General features: G+C 42.3%; 13 non-coding genes across 13 annotated transcripts; all 13 read right to left on the reverse strand.

The window, feature by feature from the left end:
- Nucleotides 1-614: 614 nt before the first annotated feature.
- Nucleotides 615-688, reverse strand: trnai-aau (transfer RNA isoleucine (anticodon AAU)). Its single transcript has one exon. It is a non-coding gene; the product is annotated as a tRNA-Ile (tRNA).
- Nucleotides 689-1,155: 467 nt separating this feature from the next.
- Nucleotides 1,156-1,228, reverse strand: trnar-ucg (transfer RNA arginine (anticodon UCG)). Its single transcript has one exon. It is a non-coding gene; the product is annotated as a tRNA-Arg (tRNA).
- Nucleotides 1,229-5,332: 4,104 nt separating this feature from the next.
- trnar-ucg (transfer RNA arginine (anticodon UCG)) lies at nucleotides 5,333-5,405 on the reverse strand. The gene has a single exon. It is a non-coding gene; the product is annotated as a tRNA-Arg (tRNA).
- Nucleotides 5,406-5,761: 356 nt separating this feature from the next.
- On the reverse strand, nucleotides 5,762-5,835 carry trnai-aau (transfer RNA isoleucine (anticodon AAU)). The gene has a single exon. It is a non-coding gene; the product is annotated as a tRNA-Ile (tRNA).
- Nucleotides 5,836-6,329: 494 nt separating this feature from the next.
- trnai-aau (transfer RNA isoleucine (anticodon AAU)) lies at nucleotides 6,330-6,403 on the reverse strand. The gene has a single exon. It is a non-coding gene; the product is annotated as a tRNA-Ile (tRNA).
- Nucleotides 6,404-6,870: 467 nt separating this feature from the next.
- trnar-ucg (transfer RNA arginine (anticodon UCG)) lies at nucleotides 6,871-6,943 on the reverse strand. Its single transcript has one exon. It is a non-coding gene; the product is annotated as a tRNA-Arg (tRNA).
- A 2,029-nt stretch (nucleotides 6,944-8,972) lies between these two features.
- trnar-ucg (transfer RNA arginine (anticodon UCG)) lies at nucleotides 8,973-9,045 on the reverse strand. Its single transcript has one exon. It is a non-coding gene; the product is annotated as a tRNA-Arg (tRNA).
- A 356-nt stretch (nucleotides 9,046-9,401) lies between these two features.
- trnai-aau (transfer RNA isoleucine (anticodon AAU)) lies at nucleotides 9,402-9,475 on the reverse strand. Its single transcript has one exon. It is a non-coding gene; the product is annotated as a tRNA-Ile (tRNA).
- Nucleotides 9,476-9,968: 493 nt separating this feature from the next.
- trnai-aau (transfer RNA isoleucine (anticodon AAU)) lies at nucleotides 9,969-10,042 on the reverse strand. The gene has a single exon. It is a non-coding gene; the product is annotated as a tRNA-Ile (tRNA).
- A 467-nt stretch (nucleotides 10,043-10,509) lies between these two features.
- On the reverse strand, nucleotides 10,510-10,582 carry trnar-ucg (transfer RNA arginine (anticodon UCG)). Its single transcript has one exon. It is a non-coding gene; the product is annotated as a tRNA-Arg (tRNA).
- Nucleotides 10,583-12,047: 1,465 nt separating this feature from the next.
- trnar-ucg (transfer RNA arginine (anticodon UCG)) lies at nucleotides 12,048-12,120 on the reverse strand. The gene has a single exon. It is a non-coding gene; the product is annotated as a tRNA-Arg (tRNA).
- Nucleotides 12,121-12,476: 356 nt separating this feature from the next.
- On the reverse strand, nucleotides 12,477-12,550 carry trnai-aau (transfer RNA isoleucine (anticodon AAU)). The gene has a single exon. It is a non-coding gene; the product is annotated as a tRNA-Ile (tRNA).
- Nucleotides 12,551-13,043: 493 nt separating this feature from the next.
- On the reverse strand, nucleotides 13,044-13,117 carry trnai-aau (transfer RNA isoleucine (anticodon AAU)). Its single transcript has one exon. It is a non-coding gene; the product is annotated as a tRNA-Ile (tRNA).
- Nucleotides 13,118-18,594: the final 5,477 nt, after the last annotated feature.

Below are 18,594 nucleotides of genomic sequence, written 5' to 3' on the forward strand. Positions count from 1 at the left end.
AAACAAAACCACCGTCTACAATGAGACAGCACCTTCCATACTGGAATGGCCAGTATGGGGATTGAACCCATGACTTTGGCATTATTAGCAGCAAGCTCTGACCAGCTGAGCTAACCGGCCCACAACTTGTCCCTAAACGGACCCCTTTTTTTTTGTCTAATATACCAAAAAAGAGGGTGGAAGAACTGTTAAGAACACAAGAGAAATGTGTGTTTACAAGAAATTACTTCAACATAGTGGGAAAAAAACCTCTTCTGTTGACTTACAAAAAATGCTTTCAGAAGAAATTTGCCACAAAACAATACATGGTGCGCGTCTTCTACTGTTAGGGTCGATAGGTGAGGATATAAAGCAGCAGTTTTTGATGCAGTATGCTGTGTCAGACTTTGGAAATGAGTGATTTATCCAGAAAGTAGCTGGAAAAGTGATTTGGAGATTGTAGCTAAGCATGTAATGTATTCATTAGCGTGTCATGTGTCAGTGAATTTTGTGGTTTGCTGTCATTTGTAGTTGCGTACATCACTCACCTGGAAGTTGGCAGAGGTTTTTTCTTGGATCGCACCAAATAAAATCCACAATCTATCACCAGACAGCACCTTAGATGGCTGCTGGAATGGCCAGTATGGGGATTGAACCCATGACCTTGGCGTTATTAGCACCACGCTCTGCCCAGCTGAGCTAACCGGCCTACAACTTGTGTGCAAATTAATCCTTTTGTTGACTAATATACCAAAAAAGAGGGTGGAAGAACTGTTAAGAACACAAGAGAAATGTGTGTTTACAAGAAATTACTTCAAGCTGTACCAATGAAAGCCAACTCTTGGAAGCTCCCACTGATCAGAAGCCACCTATGCAGGTGGAGTTCCACCAACAGCCTGCTTCCAAGTCGTGATTTTTTCACCCGTGTCGCTTGAGGTCATGGCATGTTATTGACTTTCTATGGTTGCTTCTAAGCCAAGACTACTGGAGCCTGGCACTGATAAGGCCAAGTTCATGGCTTCAGTTCCCAACCTGGCCATTCGAGCCTCGTTTGAGAACTCGTAGAGTCTCTGTTGAAGGACATGAAGTTGACAACAGCGTAGCAATTTTGGATGACATAAAGGAGCTGAGGTTGGCATGCTGCGAACGCATGCCTGCTCCTCAAGGACTCACAACCAACCACGAAGGGACTCGAACCCTCAATCTTCTGATCCGAAGTCAGACGCCTTGTCCGTTAGGCCACGTGGTCTGGCAGAAGCTCCCACTTTTCACGAACGTTCGTTGGAGTCTGCTTGAGCCAACTGCTGGTGTTGGGTTGGTCACGTGGCTGGTGGATATTGCTTGATTGTTGCTTGAAATAATTGATTGTTGCTTGAAATAAGTGCATGCCACAGCATTTCTCCCATGTATCACGCTCTTAAAAACGTAGTCCTACCTGCCACATGCACAGTGGATCCACCCACTAAGCCAGAGTATCAACTGCCAATGGACGTCATAAAGCTTACGTGGCCCGATCTGACACCTGGAAGTTGGCAGAAGTTTTTTTCTTGGATCCCACCAAACAAAACTACAGTCTACCATGAGACAGCACCTTCCATACTGGAATGGCCAGTGTTACGACTGTGGCCGTAATTGTGTGGGGATTTGAGTGTCTAGGTGCTCCTCCGGGTATGTTACGATTTGGCGTTGGTAATGTGTTGTTTTTGCGTGACTGTTATGTGTTTCCTACTTTACTTTGAAAGTCTGTGTCATCTTAGTGTGTTCAGTTTACGTTTCCTTGTCTCGTTAGTTCTAATTTGCCCCGGCTGTGTTTCCCTCCTGTGGTCCATTCCCTGATTGCTCCTTCTATGTATTTAAGCCCGGTGTTTCTGTATGTCATGGTCGCGATCTTCCCCCCGTTGTAAATAGTTTGACGTTTTGTGTTTTGATGTAAATAAATATCATTTTGCTTTAAAGAAAATAGTGGTCGTTTTGGGATGATTTTTGTGGAAACCCGTATTAGTTTTTTTTCTCGTGTGTCTTTACCTTACTTTTATTTTCCTTATTTTTATTTTCCTGCGTTGCACCCCGGTTGCCTAGGCCGGGGTGTAACATATGGGGGCTCGTCCAATCACTGTGGGGTCCGAGGACCGCTTCAGCCTCCGTCTGTCTTCGCTGGAGGGTCCGTGGGACCGCTCCAGCCTTCATCCGCCTTCGCTGGAGGGTCCGTGGGACCACTCCAGCCTTCGTCGTCTGCTGGAGGGTCAGGGGGACCGCTCCAGCCTCCATCAGTTTCATCTGCCTCCGCTGGAGGGTCCGGGGGTCCGCTTCAGTCTTCATTTGCCTTCGCTGGGGGGTCCGAGGGACCGCCTCAGCCTTCGTCGTCTGCTGGAGGGTCAGGGGGACCGCTCCAGCCTCCATCAGTTTCATCTGCCTCCGCTGGAGGGTCCGTGGGACCGCTTCAGTTTTCATTTGCCTTCGCTGGGGGGTCCGAGGGGCCGCCTCAGCCTTCGTCGTCTGCTGGAGGGTCAGGGGGACCGCTCCAGCCTCCATCAGTTTCATCTGCCTCCGCTGGAGGGTCCGAGGGACCGCCTCGGCCTTCGTCGTCTGCTGGAGGGTCAGGGGGACCGCTCCAGCCTCCATCAGTTTCATCTGCCTCCGCTGGAGGGTCCGTGGGACCGCTTCAGTCTTCATTTGCCTTCGCTGGGGGGTCCGAGGGACCGCCTCAGCCTTCGTCGTCTGCTGGAGGGTCCGTGGGGCCGCTCCAGCCTTCATCCGCCTTCGCTGGAGTGTCCGAGGGACCGCTCCAGCCTTCATCAGCTTCGTTTGTCTTCGCTGGAGGATCCGAGGGCCCGCTCCGGTTTTCCGTTTCCACTGGAGGACCCGTCCAGTCATCAGCGTCGCCTGCGGGACGGTGGCCGGTGCCGTATGGGCTGGACATGGAACTTTTCATTTTTTCGTTGGGGTTGTATGTTTTAAATGTTTGTTTTTTTTGGGTGGGGGGTATGTTAGGTCTATGCTGGGTCAAGTGTGCTGCCTGTGCAGGTGTTTACCGGTCACGACCCACTGGTGTTCCTTTCCCGAATGTGCAACTCCAATCAAAGACTTATGCGCTGGTCCTTGTTGTTGCAAGATTTTAACTTTGAGATCAGCTACAAGAAAGGGAAGGTTAACGTATTGGCTGACACCCTGTCTAGAGCACTGTCTCCTTGAATTAAACATTTTGGGGTTAATGTTAATTCTTGGGTAAGGGGGTGTTACGACTGTGGCCGTAATTGTGTGGGGATTTGAGTGTCTAGGTGCTCCTCCGGGTATGTTACGATTTGGCGTTGGTAATGTGTTGTTTTTGCGTGACTGTTATGTGTTTCCTACTTTACTTTGAAAGTCTGTGTCATCTTAGTGTGTTCAGTTTACGTTTCCTTGTCTCGTCAGTTCTAATTTGCCCCGGCTGTGTTTCCCTCCTGTGGTCCATTCCCTGATTGCTCCTTCTATGTATTTAAGCCCTGTGTTTCTGTATGTCATGGTCGCGATCTTCCCCCCCGTTGTAAATAGTTTGACGTTTTGTGTTTTGATGTAAATAAATTCGTTTTGAGACACTTTTTGGGATTTTGGTGGAGAGCCTTAGTGTTTTTCTTCGTAGTTTTATTTTCCTTATTTTTATTTTCCTGCGTTGCACCCCGGTTGCCTAGGCCGGGGTGTAACAGCCAGTATGGGGATTGAACCCATGACTTTGGCGTTATTAGCACCACGCTCTGACCAGCTGAGCTATCCGGCCCACAACTTGTCCCTAAACCGACACCTTTTTTTTGTCTAATATACCAAAAAAGAGGGTGGAAGAACTGTTAAGAACACAAGAGCAATGTGTGTTTACAAGAAATTACTTCAACATAGTGGGAAAAAAACTCTTCTGTTGACTTACAAAAAATGCTTTAAGAAGAAATTTGCCACAAAACAATACATGGTGTGCGTCTTCTACTGTTAGGGTCGATAGGTGATGTTATGGTTCAAAAATATTGGGGATGGAGACAAGAGAAAAACCACAATAACAACACTGGTCCGGTCGGGTTGAGTCAAACGATGATTTTAATGATCACACACGTGGGAGATGGAAACTGCAGACAGCATCAGATCTCAAAATGGTGGAGCATTGCTCAAACTTTTATAGCCTCTGGTTCTCCCACCTTATCATAAAAGCCTAAACATTCACATGCTTTCTCTCACACAGCGCCTAAGCTACGACCTTGGCTCCCTGTTTATCTGCTCCTGCTGAGATGGGGCAGAAAACTCCAGTATGTTCTGTTCTCTTCTAATCAGACAAATAAGGCAATGACTTTCTGCGAACAGTATTTCTTATAACTCAGCAGTATAATGCATCATAAAACAATATCATTCATTCACAATAAATCAGCAGTCTACTTTAATGCAAATCAGTTTAACTAATGCAATAGTTGTCGGCTTCTTCTAATTCAGGAGAATAATGCAAAGTAAAACTACATAATAATTCACAATCTTTAATTAGGGGTCTAACATGGCATAAAATAATATTATAATCTAACAGTGAGGATATAAAGCAGCAGTTTTTGATGCAGTATGCTGTGTCAGACTTTGGAAATGAGTGATTTATCCAGAAAGTAGCTGGAAAAGTGATTTGGAGATTGTAGCTAAGCATGTAATGTATTCATTAGCGTGTCATGTGTAAGTGAATTTTGTGGTTTGCTGTCATTTGTAGTTGCGTACATCACTCACCTGGAAGTTGGTAGAGGTTTTTTCTTGGATCCCACCAAATAAAATCCACAATCTATCACCAGACAGCACCTTAGATGGCTGCTGGAACGGCCAGTATGGGGGTTCAACCCATGACCTTGGCGTTATTAGCACCACGCTCTGACCAGCTGAGCTAACCGGCCTACAACTTGTGTGCAAACTGATCCTTTTGTTGACTAATATACCAAAAAAGAGGGTGGAAGAACTGTTAAGAACACAAGAGAAATGTGTGTTTACAAGAAATTACTTCAAGCTGTACCAATGAAAGCCAACTCTTGGAAGCTCCCACTGATCAGAAGCCACCTATGCAGGTGGAGTTCCACCAACAGCCTGCTTCCAAGTCGTGATTTTTTCACCCGTGTCGCTTGAGGTCATGGCATGTTATTGACTTTCTATGGTTGCTTCTAAGCCAAGACTACTGGAGCCTGGCACTGATAAGGCCAAGTTCATGGCTTCAGTCCCCAACCTGGCCATTGGAGCCTCGTTTGAGAACTCGTAGAGTCTCTGTTGAAGGACATGAAGTTGACAACAGCGTAGCAATTTTGGATGACATAAAGGAGCTGAGGTTAGCATGCTGCGAACGCATGCCTGCTCCTCAAGGACGCACAACCAACCACGAAGGGACTCGAACCCTCAATCTTCTGATCCGAAGTCAGACGCCTTGTCCGTTAGGCCACGTGGTCTGGCAGAAGCTCCCACTTTTCACGAACGTTCGTTGGAGTCTGCTTGAGCCAACTGCTGGTGTTGGGTTGGTCACGTGGCTGGTGGACATTGCTTGATTGTTGCTTGAAATAATTGATTGTTGCTTGAAATAAGTGCATGCCACAGCATTTCTCCCATGTATCACGCTCTTAAAAACGTAGTCCTACCTGCCACATGCACAGTGGATCCACCCACTAAGCCAGAGTATCAACTGCCAATGGACGTCATAAAGCTTACGTGGCCCGATCTGTCACCTGGAAGTTGGCAGAAGTTTTTTTCTTGGATCCCACCAAACAAAACCACCGTCTACAATGAGACAGCACATTCCATACTGGAATGGCCAGTATGGGGATTGAACCCATGACTTTGGCGTTATTAGCACCACGCTCTGACCAGCTGAGCTAACCGGCCCACAACTTGTCCCTAAACCGACACCTTTTTTTTGTCTAATATACCAAAAAAGAGGGTGGAAGAACTGTTAAGAACACAAGAGAAATGTGTGTTTACAAGAAATTACTTCAACATAGTGGGAAAAAAAACCTCTTCTGTTGACTTACAAAAAATGCTTTCAGAAGAAATTTGCCACAAAACAATACATGGTGTGCGTCTTCTACTGTTAGGGTCGATAGGTGAGGATATAAAGCAGCAGTTTTTGATGCAGTATGCTGTGTCAGACTTTGGAAATGAGTGATTTATCCAGAAAGTAGCTGGAAAAGTGATTTGGAGATTGTAGCTAAGCATGTAATGTATTCATTAGCGTGTCATGTGTCAGTGAATTTTGTGGTTTGCTGTCATTTGTAGTTGCGTACATCACTCACCTGGAAGTTGGCAGAGGTTTTTTCTTGGATCGCACCAAATAAAATCCACAATCTATCACCAGACAGCACCTTAGATGGCTGCTGGAATGGCCAGTATGGGGATTGAACCCATGACCTTGGCGTTATTAGCACCACGCTCTGCCCAGCTGAGCTAACCGGCCTACAGCTTGTGTGCAAATTAATCCTTTTGTTGACTAATATACCAAAAAAGAGGGTGGAAGAACTGTTAAGAACACAAGAGAAATGTGTGTTTACAAGAAATTACTTCAAGCTGTACCAATGAAAGCCAACTCTTGGAAGCTCCCACTGATCAGAAGCCACCTATGCAGGTGGAGTTCCACCAACAGCCTGCTTCCAAGTCGTGATTTTTTCACCCGTGTCGCTTGAGGTCATGGCATGTTATTGACTTTCTATGGTTGCTTCTAAGCCAAGACTACTGGAGCCTGGCACTGATAAGGCCAAGTTCATGGCTTCAGTTCCCAACCTGGCCATTCGAGCCTCGTTTGAGAACTCGTAGAGTCTCTGTTGAAGGACATGAAGTTGACAACAGCGTAGCAATTTTGGATGACATAAAGGAGCTGAGGTTGGCATGCTGCGAACGCATGCCTGCTCCTCAAGGACTCACAACCAACCACGAAGGGACTCGAACCCTCAATCTTCTGATCCGAAGTCAGACGCCTTGTCCGTTAGGCCACGTGGTCTGGCAGAAGCTCCCACTTTTCACGAACGTTCGTTGGAGTCTGCTTGAGCCAACTGCTGGTGTTGGGTTGGTCACGTGGCTGGTGGATATTGCTTGATTGTTGCTTGAAATAATTGATTGTTGCTTGAAATAAGTGCATGCCACAGCATTTCTCCCATGTATCACGCTCTTAAAAACGTAGTCCTACCTGCCACATGCACAGTGGATCCACCCACTAAGCCAGAGTATCAACTGCCAATGGACGTCATAAAGCTTACGTGGCCCGATCTGACACCTGGAAGTTGGCAGAAGTTTTTTTCTTGGATCCCACCAAACAAAACCACAGTCTACCATGAGACAGCACCTTCCATACTGGAATGGCCAGTATGGGGATTGAACCCATGACTTTGGCGTTATTAGCACCACGCTCTGACCAGCTGAGCTATCCGGCCCACAACTTGTCCCTAAACCGACACCTTTTTTTTGTCTAATATACCAAAAAAGAGGGTGGAAGAACTGTTAAGAACACAAGAGCAATGTGTGTTTACAAGAAATTACTTCAACATAGTGGGAAAAAAACTCTTCTGTTGACTTACAAAAAATGCTTTAAGAAGAAATTTGCCACAAAACAATACATGGTGTGCGTCTTCTACTGTTAGGGTCGATAGGTGATGTTATGGTTCAAAAATATTGGGGATGGAGACAAGAGAAAAACCACAATAACAACACTGGTCCGGTCGGGTTGAGGCAAACGATGATTTTAATGATCACACACGTGGGAGATGGAAACTGCAGACAGCATCAGATCTCAAAATGGTGGAGCATTGCTCAAACTTTTATAGCCTCTGGTTCTCCCACCTTATCATAAAAGCCTAAACATTCACATGCTTTCTCTCACACAGCGCCTAAGCTACGACCTTGGCTCCCTGTTTATCTGCTCCTGCTGAGATGGGGCAGAAAACTCCAGTATGTTCTGTTCTCTTCTAATCAGACAAATAAGGCAATGACTTTCTGCGAACAGTATTTCTTATAACTCAGCAGTATAATGCATCATAAAACAATATCATTCATTCACAATAAATCAGCAGTCTACTTTAATGCAAATCAGTTTAACTAATGCAATAGTTGTCGGCTTCTTCTAATTCAGGAGAATAATGCAAAGTAAAACTACATAATAATTCACAATCTTTAATTAGGGGTCTAACATGGCATAAAATAATATTATAATCTAACAGTGAGGATATAAAGCAGCAGTTTTTGATGCAGTATGCTGTGTCAGACTTTGGAAATGAGTGATTTATCCAGAAAGTAGCTGGAAAAGTGATTTGGAGATTGTAGCTAAGCATGTAATGTATTCATTAGCGTGTCATGTGTAAGTGAATTTTGTGGTTTGCTGTCATTTGTAGTTGCGTACATCACTCACCTGGAAGTTGGTAGAGGTTTTTTCTTGGATCCCACCAAATAAAATCCACAATCTATCACCAGACAGCACCTTAGATGGCTGCTGGAACGGCCAGTATGGGGGTTCAACCCATGACCTTGGCGTTATTAGCACCACGCTCTGACCAGCTGAGCTAACCGGCCTACAACTTGTGTGCAAACTGATCCTTTTGTTGACTAATATACCAAAAAAGAGGGTGGAAGAACTGTTAAGAACACAAGAGAAATGTGTGTTTACAAGAAATTACTTCAAGCTGTACCAATGAAAGCCAACTCTTGGAAGCTCCCACTGATCAGAAGCCACCTATGCAGGTGGAGTTCCACCAACAGCCTGCTTCCAAGTCGTGATTTTTTCACCCGTGTCGCTTGAGGTCATGGCATGTTATTGACTTTCTATGGTTGCTTCTAAGCCAAGACTACTGGAGCCTGGCACTGATAAGGCCAAGTTCATGGCTTCAGTCCCCAACCTGGCCATTCGAGCCTCGTTTGAGAACTCGTAGAGTCTCTGTTGAAGGACATGAAGTTGACAACAGCGTAGCAATTTTGGATGACATAAAGGAGCTGAGGTTAGCATGCTGCGAACGCATGCCTGCTCCTCAAGGACTCACAACCAACCACGAAGGGACTCGAACCCTCAATCTTCTGATCCGAAGTCAGACGCCTTGTCCGTTAGGCCACGTGGTCTGGCAGAAGCTCCCACTTTTCACGAACGTTCGTTGGAGTCTGCTTGAGCCAACTGCTGGTGTTGGGTTGGTCACGTGGCTGGTGGACATTGCTTGATTGTTGCTTGAAATAATTGATTGTTGCTTTAAATAAGTGCATGCCACAGCATTTCTCCCATGTATCACGCTCTTAAAAACGTAGTCCTACCTGCCACATGCACAGTGGATCCACCCACTAAGCCAGAGTATCAACTGCCAATGGACGTCATAAAGCTTACGTGGCCCGATCTGTCACCTGGAAGTTGGCAGAAGTTTTTTTCTTGGATCCCACCAAACAAAACCACCGTCTACAATGAGACAGCACCTTCCATACTGGAATGGCCAGTATGGGGATTGAACCCATGACTTTGGCGTTATTAGCACCACGCTCTGACCAGCTGAGCTAACCGGCCCACAACTTGTGCCTAAACCGACCCCTTTTTTTTGTCTAAAATACCAAAAAAGAGGGTGGAAGAACTGTTAAGAACACAAGAGAAATGTGTGTTTACAAGAAATTACTTCAACATAGTGGGAAAAAAACCTCTTCTGTTGACTTACAAAAAATGCTTTCAGAAGAAATTTGCCACAAAACAATACATGGTGTGCGTCTTCTACTGTTAGGGTCGATAGGTGAGGATATAAAGCAGCAGTTTTTGATGCAGTATGCTGTGTCAGACTTTGGAAATGAGTGATTTATCCAGAAAGTAGCTGGAAAAGTGATTTGGAGATTGTAGCTAAGCATGTAATGTATTCATTAGCGTGTCATGTGTCAGTGAATTTTGTGGTTTGCTGTCATTTGTAGTTGCGTACATCACTCACCTGGAAGTTGGCAGAGGTTTTTTCTTGGATCGCACCAAATAAAATCCACAATCTATCACCAGACAGCACCTTAGATGGCTGCTGGAATGGCCAGTATGGGGATTGAACCCATGACCTTGGCGTTATTAGCACCACGCTCTGACCAGCTGAGCTAACCGGCCTACAACTTGTGTGCAAATTAATCCTTTTGTTGACTAATATACCAAAAAAGAGGGTGGAAGAACTGTTAAGAACACAAGAGAAATGTGTGTTTACAAGAAATTACTTCAAGCTGTACCAATGAAAGCCAACTCTTGGAAGCTCCCACTGATCAGAAGCCACCTATGCAGGTGGAGTTCCACCAACAGCCTGCTTCCAAGTCGTGATTTTTTCACCCGTGTCGCTTGAGGTCATGGCATGTTATTGACTTTCTATGGTTGCTTCTAAGCCAAGACTACTGGAGCCTGGCACTGATAAGGCCAAGTTCATGGCTTCAGTCCCCAACCTGGCCATTGGAGCCTCGTTTGAGAACTCGTAGAGTCTCTGTTGAAGGACATGAAGTTGACAACAGCGTAGCAATTTTGGATGACATAAAGGAGCTGAGGTTGGCATGCTGCAAACGCATGCCTGCTCCTCAAGGACTCACAACCAACCACGAAGGGACTCGAACCCTCAATCTTCTGATCCGAAGTCAGACACCTTGTCCGTTAGGCCACGTGGTCTGGCAGAAGCTCCCACTTTTCACGAACGTTCGTTGGAGTCTGCTTGAGCCAACTGCTGGTGTTGGGTTGGTCACGTGGCTGGTGGATATTGCTTGATTGTTGCTTGAAATAATTGATTGTTGCTTGAAATAAGTGCATGCCACAGCATTTCTCCCATGTATCACGCTCTTAAAAACGTAGTCCTACCTGCCACATGCACAGTGGATCCACCCACTAAGCCAGAGTATCAACTGCCAATGGACGTCATAAAGCTTACGTGGCCCGATCTGTCACCTGGAAGTTGGCAGAAGTTTTTTTCTTGGATCCCACCAAACAAAACCACAGTCTACCATGAGACAGCACCTTCCATACTGGAATGGCCAGTATGGGGATTGAACCCATGACTTTTGCGTTATTAGCACCACGCTCTGCCCAGCTGAGCTAACCGGCCCACAACTTGTGCCTAAACCAACCCCTTTTTTTTGTCTAATATACCAAAAAAGAGGGTGGAAGAACTGTTAAGAACACAAGAGAAATGTGTGTTTACAAGAAATTACTTCAACATAGTGGGAAAAAAAACCTCTTCTGTTGACTTACAAAAAATGCTTTCAGAAGAAATTTGCCACAAAACAATACATGGTGCGCGTCTTCTACTGTTAGGGTCGATAGGTGAGGATATAAAGCAGCAGTTTTTGATGCAGTATGCTGTGTCAGACTTTGGAAATGAGTGATTTATCCAGAAAGTAGCTGGAAAAGTGATTTGGAGATTGTAGCTAAGCATGTAATGTATTCATTAGCGTGTCATGTGTCAGTGAATTTTGTGGTTTGCTGTCATTTGTAGTTGCGTACATCACTCACCTGGAAGTTGGCAGAGGTTTTTTCTTGGATCGCACCAAATAAAATCCACAATCTATCACCAGACAGCACCTTAGATTGCTGCTGGAATGGCCAGTATGGGGATTGAAACCATGACCTTGGTGTTATTAGCACCACGCTCTGCCCAGCTGAGCTAACCGGCCTACAACTTGTGTGCAAATTAATCCTTTTGTTGACTAATATACCAAAAAAGAGGGTGGAAGAACTGTTAAGAACACAAGAGAAATGTGTGTTTACAAGAAATTACTTCAAGCTGTACCAATGAAAGCCAACTCTTGGAAGCTCCCACTGATCAGAAGCCACCTATGCAGGTGGAGTTCCACCAACAGCCTGCTTCCAAGTCGTGATTTTTTCACCCGTGTCGCTTGAGGTCATGGCATGTTATTGACTTTCTATGGTTGCTTCTAAGCCAAGACTACTGGAGCCTGGCACTGATAAGGCCAAGTTCATGGCTTCAGTCCCCAACCTGGCCATTCGAGCCTCGTTTGAGAACTCGTAGAGTCTCTGTTGAAGGACATGAAGTTGACAACAGCGTAGCAATTTTGGATGACATAAAGGAGCTGAGGTTGGCATGCTGCGAACGCATGCCTGCTCCTCAAGGACTCACAACCAACCACGAAGGGACTCGATCCCTCAATCTTCTGATCCGAAGTCAGACACCTTGTCCGTTAGGCCACGTGGTCTGGCAGAAGCTCCCACTTTTCACGAACGTTCGTTGGAGTCTGCTTGAGCCAACTGCTGGTGTTGGGTTGGTCACGTGGCTGGTGGATATTGCTTGATTGTTGCTTGAAATAATTGATTGTTGCTTGAAATAAGTGCATGCCACAGCATTTCTCCCATGTATCACGCTCTTAAAAACGTAGTCCTACCTGCCACATGCACAGTGGATCCACCCACTAAGCCAGAGTATCAACTGCCAATGGACGTCATAAAGCTTACGTGGCCCGATCTGTCACCTGGAAGTTGGCAGAAGTTTTTTTCTTGGATCCCACCAAACAAAACCACAGTCTACCATGAGACAGCACCTTCCATACTGGAATGGCCAGTATGGGGATTGAACCCATGACTTTGGCGTTATTAGCACCACGCTCTGACCAGCTGAGCTAACCGGCCCACAACTTGTGCCTAAACCGACCCCTTTTTTTTGTCTAATATACCAAAAAAGAGGGTGGAAGAACTGTTAAGAACACAAGAGAAATGTGTGTTTACAAGAAATTACTTCAACATAGTGGGAAAAAAACCTCTTCTGTTGACTTACAAAAAATGCTTTCAGAAGAAATTTGCCACAAAACAATACATGGTGTGCGTCTTCTACTGTTAGGGTCGATAGGTGAGGATATAAAGCAGCAGTTTTTGATGCAGTATGCTGTGTCAGACTTTGGAAATGAGTGATTTATCCAGAAAGTAGCTGGAAAAGTGATTTGGAGATTGTAGCTAAGCATGTAATGTATTCATTAGCGTGTCATGTGTCAGTGAATTTTGTGGTTTGCTGTCATTTGTAGTTGCGTACATCACTCACCTGGAAGTTGGCAGAGGTTTTTTCTTGGATCCCACCAAATAAAATCCACAGTCTATCACGAGACAGCACCTTGGATGGCTGCTGGAATGGCCAGTATGGGGATCGAACCCATGACCTTGGCGTTATTAGCACCAGGCTCTGACCAGCTGAGCTAACCGGCCCACAACTTGTGCCTAAACCGACCCCTTTTGTTGTCCAATATACCAAAAAAGAGGGTGGAAGAACTGTTAAGAACACAAGAGAAATGTGTGTTTACAAGAAATTACTTCAACATAGTGGAAAAAAAACTTGAACCCATGACTTTGGCATTATTAGCACCACGCTCTGACCAGCTCAGCTAACCGTTGATGGAGGAATTAACAGTGAAGTGAGGAAGTAATTATTGAAGTTAACTCAGAAAGATCAATTAGAGAAAAAGAGTCTAACTTAACATCAATGGTACTAAGAGTAACTGTAGATAATATTGCATCTGTGGGATGATTATTGGTAATTTTTTCTCTAATGATAAAAATTTTATTTGTGAAGAAGTTCATGAAGTCATTACTAGTTAACGTTAAAGGGATGGTTGGCTCAAAAGAGCTCTGACTTTTTGTCAGCCTGGCTACAGTGCTGAAGAGAAACCTGGGGTTGTTCTTATTTTCTTCAATCAGTGATGAATAGTAAGATGTTCTGGCTTTGCGGAGGGCTTTCTTATAAAGCAGCAAACTATTTCTCCAGGCTAAATGATGATCCTCTAAATTTTCCTCTCCAGCTTACGAGTCATCTGCTTTAGGGTACGTGTTTCAGAATTATACCACGGAGTCAGGTACTTCTGATTTGAGGCCTTAGTTTTCACAGGAGCTACAGTATCCAGAGTCGTACGTAGTGAGGAGGTAAAATTATTAACAAGATAATCGACCTCTGTTGGGGTAGCGTTCAGATAGCTCCTCTGCTCTATGTTGGTACAGGGCATTGAAGATGATAACAGTGGGTGCATTATATTCTTAAACTTAGTTACAGCACTTTCAGAAAGACATCTACTGTGATGACATCTACTCCCCACTGCTGTGTAATCAATCATTGCAAATGTAAATGTAAATTTTCAGCTCAGGAGGGTAACTCCTACATTCCAGCTGCATTGTGCTCCTCAAAGAAGCAGAAATCCTTGTTGCACAAACAACAAAAACAAAGTTCTGGTTGTGTAGGGGGGGGGGGGGGGCTTCCAGATGTTGAGCAGCTGCACTGTTTCCCTGTCTTTTGTTCCTTCTTCCCACTAAAGAAATATTCTTTAATAATATATTAATGTTCAAAGGCAAAGAGGAAACACACACTGCATACTAAAGTGTGTGTGGAACATGAGGACACATCACCATGGCAGAGCACCCGGTATGGATTGCAAACCATGATAAAAAACACTGACATGGAGTGCACATTATCTGCAGGTTTCCACAGGGGGAAATTAGACTTATGTGGCTGCAGCTCACAAGTTCTTGTTTTTATAGTTCTGTGTAACAAAAATAAAAGTAATGTTAACATTGCTGTTCACAAAATTTATAGCTGTAATAAAATTCTACTTTATTTCTTCACCTGCAGGAAGTGTAGTCAGCTGATTTTAATGCCATTTTTAACATATGATGATTGATATTTTGGTTTAAAATGATCAAATGTGTCCTGAAGCTGGGAGGTTAAATAAATCCAGTCTGGTGTGTGTAAAATAATCAGCTGTAGTTTGTTTCATAGGGTCATTTTCTGCAGAGACAATGTAGACTGACAGTCTCACAACTCTGTCTCAAGCCAGGCTGTGAAGTAATCATGACCTTTAATCTATAGATTCATAATCCACGACACAAAGTTTGTATTCATGGAATTGAAATTGAGGTTTTATACTTTTAAGTCATTAAAAAAGCACACACTTGGATAATGGAGGGGTATCAGCAGAATAAACCAAATTGTTTTCTCACACAGGGCACTCACATATTTTTTTTTTTCTACTTGTTAACTACATTATTAATTTTACTAGCAGGGAATACATCCTCGATTAGATTAGAAAACATCTATGGAATGATACTGGAATAAGCAAACATTTAGGCCTGAGACGACATGTAAATGAGAGCAAACAGCAAGATCATTTAATGGGGTTGAGATGTAGAAAGAATGGGTTGGTCTGAAATACAACGGTTAACCTTTTTTTTCTTGACTGCCATGGTCATGCTTTTGTGCTCACATGCTCTCTTTCGTGCCCTTTTAACACTTTGAAGCATTTATTTATTATTTATTATTTAATTTTATTTTTATATTATGTTTTTATATTATATATATATATATTTATATTATTTTATTTTTTTCTGGAGTCAATGTGACATCTATAGAATAATTATGAATTTATTCTAAACAAATTAAAACCTACTGACTGCAGTAACAAGAATATTTAAAACTATTTTTAAATGAAATAATTTGTGTATTATTCTCAGTTTCCTGTTTTCTTCTTTCTGGATAGAATCTCACACCAACACATTCAAAGAGAGATATAAAAAATAAATGTAAACTTTTTTTATCACTCTGTGCTGTTTTTTGTTTGTTTGTTTTTTATGTGACTTATTTGTGCCTTTATGGTATTTTATATTCCCAATGCACCCTTAATCAAATGGGTGGAGAAAAAAAATACAAACAAGAAAAACAAGCAAAGCTGATGAACATTTGGAGCCAGACAACACAAGTTGAGACAAGAACACAGTGACAAACCTTGGGTGTATAGTAGAGATTCTTCAGCTTCTGCTCTGTTTGAACAACCTGTAAGTCTCTCTTCTTTTTACCATAAACTTATATATTTATTATATTATAGATCACTTTTTTGTGATTTGACATGTGAAATTCTAGTGTGGCTGGAATCAAATAGTTTGATGAACAGATGACATTTGATATCTGGAGTTCATATAAATATTAAATATGTAAGTACCTGATTCAAAACACTGCTTCACAAACTAATGGATTTTCTACAACAGGAAGTAAATATTTGTTATCCTGATGGGATTAGACTGACAAAATTTATCATGTTAACATATCATAAATCAGTCTGTCAATCACTCAGAAAATTGAAAGATAAATACACAGTCGTCTTAACATCATATTTACACACATTTATGAATTACCAAAAAATGAACTGCTGCCTAAAAACAAACATAATTTTATTCAAAGTGGCGATGTTACAGAAGGTATTCAGTCGCTGGATTTCAGTACAAAATGGGCAAATTTCTGTGGGCAAATTTAGCACAATTTAGAAAAAATACATACATTTAGATATTGTACAAACACAACCCCCTTTTTTCTTAGTTTTAAAAAAACAAAGTATATTGACTCTTTTTCATAAGAAAGGTTATGACAACAGCAGGTAAACAAGAATTACTGAAACAGAAAAATGTATCTGTCATGATCCACTGTTTGCTCTGTTAATCATAACCAACAGAATAGATAAATTGAGCTTGTATTAATTTTTACTTTTATGTGGTCTGTTTTGGTGTTTGGCTTTAGAGACAGTTACAAACACTGGATTTACAATGAACTCTCTTAATGGAAGACTTGGGTAATGATGGTCTCCCTCCTTGAGAGTCTTCCTCACTTGGCTGATGTTGTGATGAAGGCTTTTTTTTACCATGATAGGATCTGGATCATCCACACGTGTCTTCTGTGGACGTCCAGGCCTTTCTCTGGTCTTTTCTTCTGTGAATGGACTAAACTGTCGATGTGTCCTCTGCCGATTGACTATTTCTTTCAGAGCTGCTCCACAGGAGGTCAGGGTGTCACATAAACAGCTTTAACTGCACAACGACACATTTAAATCATTTCCACACTTCTTAGTGTGGTTAATTAAAAAAAAATAATGATAAAAAATCCCTAAAACCAATCTAACTCCATTAAAGGTTTAAGGGCCTTATTAAAGACAACTCTTTTTTTTACTTTAGTCTTTTTTCTTTTTTTTTTTTTTTACAAATAATCAATAAAACCTGTAAAAAAAATATCCACTCTTAAATCTGCACTTTAGAATGTTCCACTAGAGTCCTAAAGTTTTTACTCCTCGTAGCTGTGGGTATATGAGAACCAAAATGTGAACTCACAGGCAGAAAGGATTAAAAAGCTAACCCAAAAATCCAGAGAAGTCAAAAGCCAAAATCCAAATTTCAGGAAAACACACAAGAGAACAACTTCTCAACAGAAAATAAATGCCAGCTTCAATGGCATTTATTGCCAATTTCAAGAAACACAGAAATTTTGGTTGAGTAAAAAATATATTGAATGAATCCTTGAATACAACAGTTCACATGGGGTGCATCTTGGTTTTCAATTACTCTGAAACGGAAACATTTCCAGTATCATGTCATGGTTCCATCTTCTTGTATTGTGATAGTTGAAGCTGTTAATGAGTCACTGAGGCATGTTGGTCTAATGAAAGCTGTGATCTTTGCAGGTTGTTCACATGAAGAGTAAACTGGAAACATTTTACAATAATGGATTTGAGTTTTGTTCATTATGTAGTCATAATCAGCTGATCAGGCCTGAGGTAAAAAGTTGTTTTTTTGTTTTTTTTTTCTCTCTAAATAAAAATTCAGGTATCAACACAAACTGTGGCCCAATAATGGAGGCGTTAACTTGAATGTGGTTTTGGAGAACTGTTACAGTCTTGATATCTCATGCAGCTCTGTACAAATTATTGCAACAGATTTAATGTTCAAAGGCAAAGAATGCATTTGAACTACAAATTAAAGTGTGTGTGGAAGTGAATCAATACACTTGAGTTTCACACGGAAAATAACCACAGTGAACTAGACCAGTTCAAACTTGTATAATTACTCAGGTTTGACTAACAGTCAGTTTCTACTGGGCGTTGCTCAGACAAGTACAACACTCACAACCAGGCTCACGTGCACGTTACTATCATCTGCTGGTTTACTCAGGGAAAAACAAATAGTCTGTGTTATATAGCTTGAAAACACGCATCACAGCAACTACAGGGTGGGGTTTGTTGGACTGACAAGCTTTTGTTTGTAGTAAGGCAGGTCTTTATTTTTGAGTGAGATGCAAAGAAAAGTTTAAAAGTTACTAATTTTTGTTTTTACAGCATTACTTGTTGCACTTTTGGGTCTGATAAAATGTTACTATTGACTGCCACTGGCTGGTAGCCTGTAAGAACTTTGGCTTTATTAAGCCTTAACACATTTGAACAGGTCAGTTAGCTACAGAAACCAAACTGAAGAGCCACTCCCATGATTGATCTGAATCTGGAAACAAAAGGAAATCAAAGTGAATTGAGCTGCGAGTGATAGTGAAAATGCTTCCTCAAAATTAATGTGTTAAACATTATTTGTTGCATAACATGAATCATTTGAATCTGAAAGAAAGAATTTTGTTCCACTTATCACTGCATCATTTTTTTTGTTAAATACACATGGTGACAAAATGAAGTATGCATTAAGATAAAGTCAAGTAAATAGTATTACGACAACACCAAGAGAAAAACAAAATAAATATCCACCCATCCAAATATGTATCCACACACACACACGTATGAGTATATGGTTATGGCGTTAACGTCATTTTAACAAGATTAACGCTGACAGCACTGATATATATGTGTATCTTACATCATTTGTGTGTCTCTGGATGT

The sequence above is a fragment of the Astatotilapia calliptera genome, unplaced genomic scaffold (assembly GCF_900246225.1).
Source record: "Astatotilapia calliptera unplaced genomic scaffold, fAstCal1.2 U_scaffold_18, whole genome shotgun sequence".
Taxonomy (NCBI): domain Eukaryota; kingdom Metazoa; phylum Chordata; class Actinopteri; order Cichliformes; family Cichlidae; genus Astatotilapia; species Astatotilapia calliptera.